The 14,011-nt window shown below is 51.8% G+C and overlaps 1 long non-coding RNA gene across 1 annotated transcript in view; it reads left to right on the top strand.

Annotated features, from left to right (window-relative positions):
- Positions 1-9,509, top strand: part of LOC139310937 (uncharacterized) — a 35,923-nt gene extending 26,414 nt beyond the window's left edge. The window contains exon 3 of the long non-coding RNA XR_011599908.1: positions 9,265-9,509. This is a non-coding gene — a long non-coding RNA (uncharacterized lncRNA). The remainder of the gene's footprint in view (positions 1-9,264) is intronic.
- The last annotated feature ends 4,502 nt before the right edge of the window (positions 9,510-14,011 follow it).

The following is a 14,011-nucleotide window of genomic DNA, read 5'->3' on the forward strand; positions in this document are numbered from 1 at the left end:
AACACTATCCCCCACCGCAGGGCCCTTCCCCCGGGTCTGACGGTCGGGATGGGGTCGGGACGGGAACTGTTCGTGGAAAGCCCGCACCAGGTCAGGGGCCTGAACGGCAGATGCGTCCACCCAGGTGAAATCCTCGGGCCCGTACCCCTTCCAGGCAATGAGGTATTGGAAGCGCCCCTTCAGCCAACGGGAGTCCCGGATACTGTCCACCTCGTACGTCGAGGCATCGTCCTCGTCGGCTGCGGCTGGGGGGGCAGGCGTCGGCGGGCGGCGGAGATGGCTCGCGGGGGCCTCAGGGACCAGGAGGGACCGATGAAAAACAGGGTGGAGCCGCATGGAGCGGGGTAGAGTCAACCGGTAGGCCACTGGATTGATGACCGCCTCGATAGGGAAGGGACCGATAAAGCGTTGGGCCAGTTTCCTCACCGGCCGGTCCGTGGGGAGGTGTTTCGTGGACAACCACACCCGATCTCCTACTTCCAGCGGTGGCGTCGCCCGGCGGGCGCGATCGGCGAACCGTTTATAATCCTCTTTCGCCCGGATCAGCTGCCGCCGCACCAGTTGCTGCACTGTCTGCAGCTCCGAGAGGAAGTCCCGGGTCTCGGGAACAGGGGAGTCCATGATGGTCAACGGGAAAAGCCGTGGATGGTATCCGACGTTGGCATGGAACGGGGTCATCTGGGTGGAGGTGTGTTGGGAGTTATTAAAAGCGAACTCCGCCAGGGGAAGGTACTCGGCCCAGTTGTCCTGCTGCTGGTTGACAAAACAGCGGAGGTACTGCTCCAGTATGCCGATGACCTTCTCCGTGCCCCCGTCAGTCTCCGGATGGTGCGACGATGACAGGCACACCTGCACCTCCAGCGCGGCCATCAGGCTTTTCCAGAAGCGAGCCGTGAACTGGGCCCCGCGGTCCGAAACCACCCGGTCCGGCAGGCCGTGGAGGCGGAAGATATGTTGCAGGAACAGGGGAGCCGTGGTGCGGGCCGAGGGCAGGCCACGGCACGGGATGAAATGTGCCATCTTCGTGAGCGCATCCACCACCACGAGGACGGTCGTGTACGTAGCGGACAGGGGCAGGTCTGTCAGGAAGTCCATGGAGATGGCTCCCCAAGGTCTCTCCGGTGTCGGTAGCGGCTGGAGGAGTCCGGGAGGGGGGCCGGACGCGGCTTTGGCCTGTCGGCACGTCACACAGGACGTCACGTAGGCGTGCACGTCGTGCCGTACCCGAGGCCACCGAAAAGTCCGCGTCACCAGGTTCAAAGTCTTAAAGAAGCCGAAGTGCCCCGCCGCGGGGTTGTCATGACACTGGTTCATGACGAGGGCTCGGAGCGGACTCGTGGGCACGTACAGCCGACCCCGATGTCTGAGCAAGCCCTCCTCCACGGTCCATGGGGACGCGGGGCCGACGTCCGCTCTCCGCTGCTGCGACCAGTCGTCCCGTCGCTGCGCTTCCAGCACCCGAGCCCGCAGGTCCACCGGTTCCTGGACCGCGGCCAAGGAGTCCGCTGGCAGCACCGTCCGGGGGGGAAGGGAGTCCTTGGGGCAAAAGTATTCCGGCTTACGGGATAGCGCGTCCGCCCTCTGGTTGAGGTTGCTCGGAATGTAGGTGACGTGGAAGTTGAACCGGGCGAAAAACAACGACCACCGGATCTGCCGCTGGTTCAACTTCCGTGCCGTGGTGAGGTGCTCCAGGTTCCGATGGTCCGTCCGCACCTCCACCTGGTGTCGGGCCCCCTCGAGGTGATGTCGCCAAGCCTCGAACGCGGCCTTGATGGCCAGCAACTCCTTTTCCCAGATGGTGTAGTTGCGCTCGGAAGGGTTGAGTTTCCGGGAGTAGTATGCGCAGGGAAAAAGAGTGCCGCCATCCACCGGAGCCTGTAGCAGCACCGCCCCAATCGCCACGTTGGACGCGTCCGTCTCCACCACGAACGGACAGTGTGGATTGGGGTGCCTCAGGACTGGCTCCGTGAGGAAGGCCTGCTTGAGGACCTCGAAGGCCTGCTGCTGCGGGGGCCCCCACTGGAACGGGACCTTCTTCCGAAGGAGCTGGGTCAACGGCAAGGTCAGGGTGGCGAAGCCCGGGATGAAGGTCCGATAGTAGTTGGCGAATCCCAACAGACGCTGGACGTCCTTCACCCGACGCGGGGGTTCCCATTGCGCAAGGCCTCCACCTTGTGCGGGTCCATCGCGATGCCCTCAGGGGTGATGATGTGCCCGAGGAACTCTATGGAAGTCTGGAAGAAGTAGCATTTCTCCAACTTCGCATAGAGCTGGTGCTCCCGCAGGCGCTGCAGGACCTGGCGGACATGCTGGAGGTGACTTTCCGGGGTCCGGGAATAGATCAAAATGTCATCCAAGTAGATCACCACGAACCGATCCAGCATGTCCCGGAACACATCGTTCATCAAGTGCTGGAAGACCGCGGGGGCGTTGGTCAACCCGAACGGCATGACGGTATACTCGAAGTGTCCGTACCGCGTGCCGAACGCCGTCTTCCACTCGTCCCCCTCTCTCACGCGCACCAGGTTGTAAGCCCCTCGGAGATCGAGCTTAGTGAAGATCGAGGCCTCCCGCAACCTCTCCATCAGCTCCGGGATCAGCGGCAGGGGGTAGCGATTTCGCACTGTGATGGCGTTCAAGCGCCGGTAGTCGCAACACAGGCGCAAGTCCCCCGTCTTCTTTTTAACGAAGAGGACCGGGGCCGAGAGCGGGGAGGTCGAAGGCCGGATGAACCCACGGGCCAGGTTCTTTTCCAGAAAGTCCCGTAAGGCGGCCAGCTCGGGCTCCGACATGGAGTACAGGCGTCCCGAGGGCAGGGGCGCGTTGGGCATTAGGTCCACCGCACAGTCGTAGGGTCGGTGCGGGGGCAAGCGGTCCGCCTCCTTCTCGCTGAACACGTCGGCGAAGGGCGTCAGCTCCGGAGGCAAGGAGACGTTTGGGGCAGAGACGTCCTGGCCGGCGCAGGTGTGGCGAAGGTGGTCGACACACTGCAGGCTCGGGAACGAGATGGCGTTTCTCGACCACGCCACCTGAGGGTCGTGCGCCCGAAGCCAGGCCATCCCCAGGACCAAGGGAAAGTGCAGATCCGCCGTTACGTAAAACTGGATCGCCTCCTCGTGGTTTCCAATGGCGAGGCGCAAGGGCTGGGTAGCGGTTTTGATGGGTCCCGCCACGAGTTCCCGCCCATCTATAGTTTCAACCCTCAACGGAGGGTCCACTGGAACCAAGGGGACTTTGTAATGGGCCACAAAGGCCTGGTCCATAAAGTTCGTGGTGGCCCCCGAGTCCACCAGCGTGTGCGCCTGGAGCCCCTCCGACCAGTTAGCCAACAACACCCGGGTGTTCAAAATCAGGTGCCGAGGGGGCTCACAGTCCACAGCCGCCGACTCCGGCGGGGCATGGTCACGTGCCTGACCCAGAGTTTCCCCTAGGCCAGGCCTGGCCCGTTTCCCGGCAGGTCACGCCGAGACTCCGGAACAGGCTTGAGCGGTCCACTCCGCTTCCGGGGACACGAGGCGGCAAAATGTCCCGCCTCACCGCAATAGAGGCACAACCCCCCTTGACGTCTCCGCATCCGCTCCTGGGCCGTCAGTTGAGGTCTGGCTGCTCCGAGCTCCATAGGCTCCTCAGCCGTCGCCACAAAACGCTGTGCGGTCCGGAGCGCTGTCGGTGCGAAACGCGGGGGTGCCGACGCTGTCGATGGTTCCGGAAGAGCCCGACGGGGCCGTCGCCGTTGCAAGCGGGCGTCGATGCGCAGGCATTGGGTCACCAGCGCGTCGAGGGTCGGTGGCGCCTCCACACGAACCAGCTCGTCCTGCATCTCGTCAGAAAGGCCGTCCTGGAAAGCGTCCATCAGCGCCACCTCATTCCAAGCCGAATCCTGGCCTAGCAGTCGGAACTCTGCAATATAGTCCTGCAGGGGGCGCTTGCCTTGGCGGAGGTCCTTGATGCGCCTCGCTGCCGTCTGCACCCGGAGGGGGTCCTCAAACATGGTGCGCAGGTGTTGTAAAAAGCCCTGAAAGTCCAGGAGCAAGGGGCTATCTTGCAACAACAGGGGCGTGGCCCATCGGGCGGCAGTGCCCGAGAGGGAGCTGATAACAAATGCCACCCGAGCCCGGTCATCCGGAAAATCCTCCGGCCTCATTGCCATAAACAGTTGGCATTGTCCCAAGAAGGCCGGAAACATCTCCTGCTGCCCAGAAAACCTATCTGGCACATTCACTGGGCATCTCGGACGGGGAGGGGGAGGAGGTGGAGCTGCAGGAGCATTTCCCAAAGCAAGTTGGGCAGTTAGCTGTGCTACTTGCTGTTGCAGAAGCTGATTGGCCTCCAGCATCTGCTGTATCTGCTGCTGCAGCTGTTGGTCCATCGTGGGTTAACGATGGAGTATGGGGTGACGAACAAGATGATCTGTCCCCGTACCCACACACACACCCACACAGCCAGTCGAGGGTTAAGGAAACACTTTGGAACGCACCCAGGTCTTATCTCCGACTTGGCAGCGATAGACACACCGTCTGCCAAGGGTCTTTATTTTCACAAACAGACAGATAAGATACGAACGTTCAAGAAAGTCCAAACAGAAATAATATTCCTCCCAGCAGTTCCGGACGAGGCTTTAGTGACTCCAAGGTTTTGCTTTGTTCGTCACAAGGATCCTTTGACCACTACCCTCTATTATATAGTCTCTGGGGTGTGGTCCAGTGACTCAGTTCTAATCCCTAGCACGCCTCCCAAGCTGCTGCAAACGTTTATCACGCCTTCGGAGGCGTGCGTCCAGGAATGATGTTTCATTATCACTTTGACTCGAATCAGCTGTTTCCTCTCCCTCAGCCGGCACTTGAAACAATGCCAGAGGGGAGGGGCCTGGAGAGGGAGGCCTGGCTGACTCCTCTTCCTCATGCTCGGAGCTTTCTTCCTCCGATGGGACAGGCTCAGAGGGCGGGGCCACAACACAATTATCCTTATTAGGAAGAATAGCAGCAGTAAAAATGAATGTTTTGCCTAAGTTTTTGTTTCTTTTTCAAATGATACTAATACTTAAAAAAGATGAGAATTTGAAGATATGGCAGAAGGGTATTAATAGTTTTGTTTGGGCAGGGAAGAGACCAAGAATAAAACAAAAAATAATGCAGGATATACGTGAAAGAGGAGGTCTCAAAATGCCTAACTTAAGACTATATTATGAGACAGCTGTTCTATCAGCAATGAGTGATTGGATGAATTTAACAGAAGAAAGAATATTGAATATTGAGGGATATGATTTGGTTTACGGGTGGCATACTTATTTATTATATGATAAGAAAGTGGACAAGATTTTTAAAAATAATATATTAAGGAATGCTCTATTGCGTGTCTGGAAAAAGTACAAGTATAAACTAAACATCTCCACCCCAGACCACCCCAATGATGCCCTTGCAGTGATGTCCCGGTGCCTCGAAGCCGTGCAGATCTGGATGGGGAGAAACAGGCTCCGACTCAACCCTTCCAAGACCGAGTGGCTGTGGCTGCCGGCGTCCCGATATAGCCAGCTGATACCATCGCTGACTATTGGGGGTGAGTCATTGGCCCCCACGGAGAGGGCTCGCAACTTGGGTGTCCTCCTGGACACGCAGCTGTCTTTAGAAGAGCATATGACAGCCATGGCCAGGGGAGCTTTCTATCAGCTTTCGCCTGATTCGCCAGTTGCGACCCTTTCTAGATCGGGACTCCTTACGCACAGTCACTCATGCCCTCATCACTTCCCGTCTGGACTACTGTAATGCTCTCTACATGGGGCTCCCCTTGAGATGCACGCGGAGGCTCCAACTGGTCCAGAATGCAGCTGCGCGGGTGATACTGGGAGCGACATGGCGCTCACATGTAACACCTCTCCTACGCGAGCTGCACTGGCTCCCGGTGGTCTTCCGAGTGCGTTTCAAGGTGTTGGTTCTTACCTTTAAGGTGCTCCATGGCTTAGGACCTGGGTACTTACGAGACCACCTTCTGCAACCAATAACCTCCCACCAACCAGCACGCTCCCACAGGGTGGGCCTCCTCAGGGTGCCATCACTAAAGCAATGTCGACTGGTGGTTCCCAGAGAAAGAGCCTTTTCTGTGGGGGCACCTACCCTTTGGAACAGGTTACCCCCAGGGATACGAATGATCCCAGATCTTCGTACTTTCTGTCGTGCACTTAAGACCTTTCTATTTCACCAAGCCGGGCTGGCATAAATCTCTTCTAATTGTTCTAAATCTTTATGCTGCAAATTCTTAACTGATGAACCAAATTGGCTTAATCATCTTATATTCCCATTTTATATGTATGTTATTTTAACTGTTCACTGCCCTGAGTCCTTCGGGAGAAGGGCGGCATAGAAATTGAATAAATAAATAAATAAATAAATAAATAAATAAATAAATAAATAAATAAATAAATAAATAAATAAATAAATAAATAAATAAATAAATAAATAAATAAATAAATAAATAAATAAATAAATAAATAAATAAATAAATAAACGAGAAGTTACCATTGTGGGCAATACCCAGACACGCGATAGAGAATATAAGTGTAGAGCAAAGGCAGGATGTGATTACATATAAAGAGCTTCTTTTTTTTTATTGAAAAAGTTTTCAAATACAAATTTTTCCCCTTTTTTCCTTCCCCCCCTCCTCCCTAACCCCCCCTCGCCACCCATCCCCCCGTGACTTCTTCACACCAAAAACCTAATTCATAACAGATTACATAATATTTTACCATCGCCTTACTCTCTCCTCTATATACTGACCCTTACTTACTAAAAATATTATTAATATTAATATTAATACTTTCCCCTTTTACCATACATTTCAAAAAAAAAAAAAAAAAGCAGTCTGCTATAACATTGTATGATAACTTCTAGTTTAGCATAATATTATTATAACCCCCAATTTAGCAATAATCTACCCTTTTTGTCCTCCCCAAAACTTATATCTATGTATTGTTACAACATTTCAAAACAACCTTCCACTTTAAGACTGTATAATAAATCCTACTTTAACATTTATTCTTTGTGTATATTAATATAACATTTCAAAGCAGCCTTCCACATAAGTCCTAATTTAACATTTATTCAACTCTGTCCATTTCCTCCACTACCCTAAATATATCACTTAAACATCCCTTTTCTTAAGCTAATCCATCAGTAGACTAACATATTTCCACCCACTTTCCTACAAAATTACCATACACAACAATTCAATTCTTAATATCTGCCCACTCTACTAATATATATATATATATACATATATTCCGTTATTTAAAAAAAAAAAAGACAATAACTTTAAATTTATAATCCATATAATATCTTCTTTGATGTCTTTCCACTAGATTGTTGAGTCCCCCATCCATAATTGGGTAACATAGCATCCTGGTGCAACAGTTTGTTCAAAGTCTTCAGTCTTCATCTGCCCCCATCAGTAATGAATATCCTCATATATATATAAAAATAAAAACAACCACCCGAGTGACATTATAATTGTATTCCATATAGTTGTAATTGTGGCTTTCATCAGGATTATTAATTCCCATCATCGTAATGGGTAACAACCAGATCTTCTGCATGCCCCAACGTAACTCTCTTGCCTTGTAGCTCAGAATAATTATAATATATTTATCAGTACAAGAAAAGAAATCCAAAATAGATAATTCAAATCCAACAGATTAAGGCTCTTTTCACATCCCAAAATTACGGCATTGCAGAGGTCTGTCACTGTCCTCAGGATGATATTAACCAATACTTCGCCTCCACTATAAAGAGCTTCTTAACAAGGAAAGAGGTATACTACAATTAAAATCTTTGAATCAACTAAGAGAAGAAAGGACAATTCGAACATGGTTTCAATATGTACAGTTGCAAGCTAGATGGAGAGAAGATCAGAAAATTGGTTTTCTACAAAATGAGGAGAACTTGGTAAAACAGATTAGAGATCAAAGTCAAATGCATATAAAAAGATTGTATAATGCGTTGGTAGAAATAGATTCAGAAACGGAGTTAGTTAAGGACTGTATGATAAAGTGGGCACAAAATATTGAAGAATCAATAATGATGGAAACATGGGAAAAAATAATGGGTTAGAAATGTGAAGTTCACACAAGCCCAAAATTTAAGAGAGAATTTTTATAAAATGTTTTATAGATGGCATCTGGATCCTAAAAAGCTAGCCCGTATGTATCCAAGTGTGCAACCTAAGTGTTGGAGATGTGAATGTGATGATGCCACGTATTATCATATATGATGGACATGTAAAAAAATTAAGGCATTTTGGATAAAAATATGGTGGATTATTCAAAATATTCTCAAAAAGAAGATAAAATTTACTCCACAGTTCTTGTTGTTAGGCATAATTACAGATTGTACTGTTATAGAGACTAAGTTGATTTTAAATTTAATAACAGCAGCCAGACTCTTGGTGGCGCAGTACTGGAAGAAGGAAGACTTGCCTACTATTGAAGAATGGACACTAAAAGTAGTGAATTTAGCAGAGATGGCTAAAATTTCAGCGTATTTGAAGGACCATTCAAATGAAAGATATATATTGGAATGGAGAAGATGGATTGACTATATTCAAAACAAATATCGGACTAAAAAGTTTCAAATAGCTTATGAATGAAATCTATATTTCCTTTTTGAATATGTTTAGTTAGTTGAAAGGGGAGTTAAAGAGCAAGGGGGAGTTTGGAGACCACAGAAAGTTATCTTATTTTAGCTGATTTTTGTTATGCTATACCCTGTTTTTGCTCTGGGAAGTCCGGGGGGTGGGTGTCGGGGGGGGGGGGTTGGAGGGAGAGGGGGGCTGGGGGGCTGGGAGGGGGGAAAATTGTTGTAATGATTGTTAAAACTTTTTAATTAAAAAAAATAATGCCAGATTCCCTGGGACCAATCTATATGGATCATTCATGAAGGAGTTATATTATTCTCTACAGCCCATTCAATTCTTCTGATGTCATTTTCTCTTCATATCCCATTTTTACACACTGTTTTGATCCTTAATAGGTGGTTGGTGTGGTTGGCTGATTACGGCTTTCTTTTCACTTAGGGCCTTAGGTCATGCAGAGCTTCAGCTGTAATCTCCAAAAAGTTAACAGGCTGTAAAAATCCGGACAATAACTAGACTGCACTAAAGAGTGTGTGTTTTCCATGACTGCCTTCTAATGGTCACAAATTTTCCATGCAGAGCACACAGGAAGATGAACTTCACTTCTCTCTTGCAATGCCATAAAATATTTGTTTGTTTTTCCAGACAAGATTTCGTAACTGCTGACTGTGTTGATGGCTAGAAGAACTCACCTACCTGATTTCCTGGAAATGGGGTGGGACAGCTGCACCTTTTTTAATCTCACTAAAGAGCAAGGTGAACTCTGATTTCTCTTTAAAAAAAATTATTACTTATTTTTTTAAAAAAATAAAAGGGGGGAAGCAAAATAAAAAGGTAATTATAATGCAAATACAATACTACACATAAAAAGTGCTTGCAAAGTGAAAAAATACAACAGAAAAAAAAAAAGAAAAGAAGAAGCAAAGTGTAACAGCTCTGAGCTCTCTGTAAGAGAAGAGATTTATGCCAAGCCTTTTCTTTAAAAGGCTTGGCATGATAAACAACCGTACCATTATTAGTCTTGCTGCACTTTCACTAAAGCAGGGGTTTAAAAATATTAAATTAGAGGAGACAACTACTATAGATTGCCAAAAAAGAAAGAAAGAAAGAAAGAAAAGAAAAGAAAAGAAAAGAAAAGAAAAGAAAGAAAAAAAGAAGAAGCCATGCTCATAATTAAACACAGTGTGTAAAGATGGCTAATGGGTAGCAAATTGCCCTCGCTATTTTTGAGCGGTGACGTGCTCCAACCCTCCTGGTTCCACCCAACTTCCTGGGGGTTTGAGAGAGGGGGTTACTGGACTCAGGCTGCTTTATTTTAACGCCAGGTCTGTGGTTAACAAAACTCCCCTCATTTGGGATTTGATTGGGGAGGAAAACGCAGACCTGGCTTGCATTACGGAAACCTGGTTGGGCTCAGAGGGAAGTGTTCCTCTGACAGAACTTTGCCCACCAGGTTTCCGGGTGCTACACCAGCCGAGGGTCCAGGGTAGGGGAGGGGGGATGGCGGTTGTTATTAGGGAGACCCTTAGTCCATGGGAGGTCACTGTTCCCCAGATAGACGGGTGTGAGACCCTCCTCATGAAATGAGGCCCGCAAGGTCAGTTGGGCTTGTTGATTGCGTACCTGTCTCCCAGCTGCATAACAACGGCCCTTCCCGGGCTACTCGACGCCCTGTCGGGGCTGCTGGTGGAGTTTCCCAGACTTATTGTACTGGGGGACTTCAATCTGCCTTCCCTGGGCGGGGTGTCGGGGGTGGCTTGAGAGTTCATGGCTTCCATGGCAGCCATGGACCTGACTCAGATTATTCAGGGCCCGACTCATGAGTGGGGCCACACGCCCAATCTTGTTTTTATCTCGGAACGGTGGCAGGTTGAGTTTGGTGGGGGAATATCTGCTATTTACCCCCTGTCATGGACCGATCACTATCTCCTTCGGCTGGGCTTCCAGTATGCCACCCCTCCTCGCTGGGATGCGGGACCGACCACCTGGTTCCGCCCCAGGCACCTGATGGACCCGGAGAGGTTCCAGATGGAGCTTGGGACCTCTCTCTCTCTCTCCCACGCCCTGGTCGTAGCCCTGGTGGATGTCTGGGATAAGGCGGCCGCCGGGGTTCTCGACCATGTCGTGCCTTTGTGGCCTCTGACTCGACACAGATCTCGGTTGGCTCCTTGGTTTACGGGGGAGCTCTGGGGGATGAAGTGCCATAGGAGAGGCCTAGAGAGCTGTTGGAGAGCCAGTCGTTCCGAATCTGACCGTGCACAGCTAAGGTCGTTTACACGATCTTACCTGGTGGAGATGGTGGCGGCGAAGCGTCGCTACTTCTCCGCCCTCATCGCGTCCGCAGATAATCACATGGCTGTTTAGGGTGTCCCGCTCCCTCTTGAATCAGAGGGCAGGGGAGGAGCCTTTGCAAGGGCGGGCCGAGGAGTTTAGTCAGCATCTGCTGGACAAGATCGCTCAGATTCGGGATGGCTTAGACTCTGACTGGGCAGGGTCACACAGTGGGGAGGCGGTGGGTCTTGTTATTTGGGGGGAGTTCGATCCTATTACCCCTGAGGAAGTGGACAGGATCATGAAGAAGCTGAGTGCAACAACGTGTGTATTGGACCCGTGTCCCTCCTGGCTGGTTTATTCAGCTAGGGAGGTGACACGTGACTGGATACAGACAGTGATAACTGCTTCCTTGGGTGAGGGAAGCTTTCCTGCCACCTTGAAGGAGGCAGTGGTTAGGCCCCTCCTCAAGAAACCTGCCTTGGATCCAGCTACTTTGAGCAACTTCCATCCGGTCTCCAACCTTCGCTTTCTTGCGAAGGTTGTTGAGAGCGTGGTGGCACGTCAGCTCCCGGTGGCCCTGGATGAAGCGGAGTACCTAGATCCGTGCCAATCGGGTTTCAGGCCCGGATAAAGCATGGAGACGTCATTGGTCGCGCTGGTGGATGATCTCTGGAGGGCTCGGGACAGAGGTTATTCCTCTGTTCTGGTCCTATTAGATCTTTCGGCGGCTTTCGATACCATCGACCATGGTATCCTGCTGCGATGCCTCGAGGGGTTAGGAGTGGGAGGCACTGTTTTATGGTGGTTCTCCTCTTACCTCTCAGGTCGTACGCAAGCGGTGTTGGTGGGGGGGCAGAGGTCGGCCATGAGGCCCCTCACTTGTGGGGTGCCCCAGGGGTCGGTCCTCTCGCCTCTTCTGTTCAACATTTATATGAAGCCTCTGGGAGAGATCATCCGTGGTTTCGGGGTGTGGTATCATCAGTATGCTGATGATACCCAACGTTTTATATCCATCCCGAACCAGCCCAGTGATGCCCTCGACGTGATGTCCCGGTGCCTGGAAGTGGTACGGGTCTGGATGGGGAGGAACAGGCTTCGGCTCAACCCTGCCAAGACCGAGTGGCTGTGGGTACCAGCATCTCGGTCTGATCAAGAGGTTCCATCTTTGGCTATAGGGGGCGAGGTGTTACCCCCTGTAGACAGGGCACGCAACTTGGGTGTCCTCCTGGACTCATCGTTGAGCTTAGAAGATCATATGTACCGAAGGGCACAGCTTCTTGCATTGCGAGACTCCCCCCTCTCGCAAGCCTGGCCCTCTACGTTATCGAGGGCCTACCTCAATGACGGGTCTTGGGACCCAGAGAGGTGGCATGCGGCGAAGAGGGGGTTGAGGGGTTTTTTATGTAAATTTTTGGAAAAAATTTTAAGGGGTCCCAGGGGGGGGGGAGGTAAAACTGGAACTAGGGTAGTGGGTTTGGGGGATAACCCACCAAGGGGAAGGTCAGGCCTGGCCACTATATGCGGCGGGGGGGGGTGGGAGTTCCGGAGGAAATGGGGGGGGTCGAGCTTGTCCAGATTGTGTTTTTACCATCGGTACTGTGAGGGGGAGGGGTAGATATGGCGGGAGCAGGGGGCCATATCATGTTAAGGGAGCGCGCACCCGCTGTCTCCATGCGGTAGCGTGCTCCGGCCCCCAAGGCTCCACTCGTTCTCCAGGTTGCACAGACCCTCAGGGCCCGGGCCTTCGGCTGATGTTGTGCAATGCCAGGTCCGCAGTAAATAAAGCCCCCCTCATTTGTGATCTTGTTCTGGAGGGGGGAGTGGACCTGGCAGGGCTTACGGAGACCTGGTTGGGCCTGGAGGGAGGGGTCCCTCTGGTAGAAATGTGCCCACCAGGCTTCCACGCATTCCATCAACCGAGGTCTCAGGGGAGGGGCGGGGGAGTAGCGGTTATTATTAGAGAAGGTTTTAGGCCGAGGGAGGCCACTGTTCCTCAGACGGCCGGTTGTGAGACCCTCCTTGTGAAGTGGGGTCACGGGGTTCAGATGGGTTTGCTGATCACGTACCTGGCTCCCTGCCACGTGGCAGCAGCCCTGCCCGAGCTACTCAACGTTATCGCCGCGGTGGCGGTTGATACCCCCAGACTTATGGTCATGGGGGATTTCAACCTGCCGTCCGTGGGTGAGACGTCTGAGGTGGCTCGGGAGTTCATGGCTTCCATGACGGCTATGGATCTGACCCAGCTAATTCATGGCCCTACGCACATGGGGGGAAACACACTGGACTTGATTTTTGTCTCTGGACAGTGGCTGAGTGATCTCGAGATAGGGGACATAGCCATCGAGCCCTTGTCATGGTCGGATCACTCTCTCCTTCGCCTTGATCTTCGAACCGCTGCTCCCCGCCGCAGGGAGGCGGAACCGATAAGATGGTACCGCCCCAGGCGCCTGATGGAACCTGATAGGTTCCAGACGGAGCTTGGGCCAATGCCTGAGGTCCTGGCTCACGCCTCGACTGGAGACTTAGTGGCCGCCTGGGATAGGGCGGCCGCTGGAGCTCTGGATCGAGTCGTGCCTTTGCGGCCTCTGACCCGGCGCCGATCTCACCTGGCTCCTTGGTTTACCGAGGAGCTGAGGGAGATGAAGCGCCGGAAAAGACGCCTAGAGAGTAGTTGGAGGGCCAGTCGCACTGAATCTGACCGGACACTGGTAAGATCTCATATTAAGAATTACCTAGTGGCGATAAAAGCAGCAAAACGTACTCATCTTGCTGCTCTTATTGCGTCATCAGATAACCGCCCGGCCGCCCTGTTTAGGGTGACCCGCTCCCTGCTCCACCAGGAAGCGAGGGAGGACCCCTTGGAGGGAAGAGCCGAGGACTTTGTTCAGTATCTGTATGACAAAATCACTCAGATTCGGGAAGATCTGGACTCCGACTGGGTAGATCCAGTGGGGGTGACGGAGGCAGGTCCTGAGAATGTTATCTGGGATGAGTTTGACTCTGTGACCCCTGAGGACGTGGACAGGATTCTGGGTAGACTGAATGCGACCACATGTTTGTTGGACCCGTGCCCCTCCTGGTTAGTGCTGGCTTCCCGGGAGGTGACGCGAGGCTGGCT

Source organism: Pituophis catenifer, unplaced genomic scaffold (assembly GCF_029215685.1).
Source record: "Pituophis catenifer annectens isolate HBS135680 unplaced genomic scaffold, rPitCat1.0.hap2 SCAF_2, whole genome shotgun sequence".
Classification (NCBI taxonomy): Eukaryota; Metazoa; Chordata; class Lepidosauria; order Squamata; family Colubridae; genus Pituophis; species Pituophis catenifer.